Consider the following 2077-nt stretch of genomic DNA (forward strand, 5'->3'; position numbering starts at 1 on the left):
GTATATCTTTGGTTAACTCTTGTCACATTGTTTTTATAGCCTTCATCTCTTAGGTAGTATTTCAAAGTTTACACTTTAGATAATTAGGATCATCACATCCTGACTTGACAAACCAAATCATGAATTCAACGTTGAAATATGAATATTTAATACACTGCAGAACACTGGTGTAAGTGTTGACACCGGTAAACATTGACATCGACGCGGATTTACCTATCGTTCGCTTTACACGCCACCGGAAATTGGCGTTAAGCATAAAAATCAAGGGGGCGTAACTCTGACAAAGAAAAAACGTTTTGGTTCCCCACGGTATATTATATTGACAAGATCTCAAAGGCAGATTAATTTTAGTGGTTTTGATTAATTAATGAAAGAAATATAGTTGGGAAATAGAAAGTGTATTTAACGTGTCTTGGTTGTTATTGATACTGTAGTGTTTCGCATCACCAGATAGACCAGCATAATGGTTGTAAATTTTCTATTGTGTTGATTAAGGAAATGTTATGGACGCATAGAAATAGTTTAATGCTTAAGCTTTTCCAAAAGTAGACCAAGGATGATGATAAATTATTGAGAACAAAAATGCTCAAACGTTTTTTGTTCAAGACAATAGCTCTCCGTTTTCTAGGAATTTATATCAAGATGTATGTCTAAACCGATAGCTTATGTCATTGATTTATTCGCTCATTTAGGAAATATAGGTCATCACTAATGTAGGTGCGTAAAGGGAGGCACTATCTAGGCTGCCAGGAAAATGATATTGATAAATTGTATAATAAATAATTTTCTCGGTCAAAATATGCAATCGCGCAAAATTCCTCATCACGTGACAATTTTATCCAATGAGATTTGTTCCTGAAACTATTGTAAATATGTGTGTTAGCTGGCGTTGTAAGATGGCACATTAATTTTGTAGATGTCATTTTCTATTACTGTGGTGAACAACAGAGATAAGAATGCCGTCCATCCGGGCGTTTGTCACATTCACGTGTATTGACGTATCTATATCACGTGACCCGATAACCAACGATAAACGGCACATGACATTCGACACATACCTACCTCGCGACGGGGTCACTGTCAGAGACGAAAGGGATGGTTAAGAATGTTACAAATGGAACACTCAAGAAGCCTTAACAGTTACATTGTACGTGAAGGAGTGAGGGGGAGAAGTGGATGTCTATTTTAACCGGAGACTCAAGCGGTGCTAGCAAGACGACATGTAATCAGGCGGGGATCATCAATATAGCGTAATGCCTGGCACCATAGCCACTTAGATAAGAGATAGCTTTGTGTACTAATTACGGGGTTGGTATTCCGGGACATACACTGTATATTGGGGAAGGAAAGCCACCCATAGCGAACAGTATCAACACTGCTGGGGTCACAATTCAACCCCAGAACTCCATCACAACAATTCGGGCTTTAAAAGCAGTAAAACTACACCAAAGACACAACATATTAAAAAATGCAGATGTGCTGCAAATTTTTTACAAAAACATTATAAATATACAAATTACTGATTATACAACATTTATGATTTAATGGGATTATGACAGACATAAACAGATTAGTACAGATGCACAGAATTTAAACAACAAAAATGAACTGAAGATTAGCAAACACACACACAAAAATAGTGACACATGATGCTTTTAACGTAATATTAACAGCCAAGGTCATGTTAGGACGGCCTCCAATGTATGTGGTGTGTAGCTTATGTGAAGTGTGCGGTGGGTGTTTTGGAGACAGCGGTATGTTCGTGTTGTGTCTTGTGGTATAATGGAATTGCTGCCCTTTTTATAGCGCTATATCACTGAAGCATGCCTCCGAAGACATCAAGCAGCACACCTCAACCGATCACATTATACTGACAATGGGCAAACCAGTCGTCCCACTCCCTGTATGCTGAACGCAAAACAGAAGCAGAAACTACCACCTTTATAAATTTTGGTGTGTCTCGGCTTGGGACAGAACCCAGATCCTAACCGCAGGGGCGAGCGCTCAACCCAAAGACGTTCGGGAAAGAAAGTTAGTTAGGAAGAAGAGAAAAGATCCTAAATTTAGTCACTTTTAC

Source organism: Argopecten irradians, chromosome 10 (genome assembly GCF_041381155.1).
Source record: "Argopecten irradians isolate NY chromosome 10, Ai_NY, whole genome shotgun sequence".
NCBI classification, from domain to species: domain Eukaryota; kingdom Metazoa; phylum Mollusca; class Bivalvia; order Pectinida; family Pectinidae; genus Argopecten; species Argopecten irradians.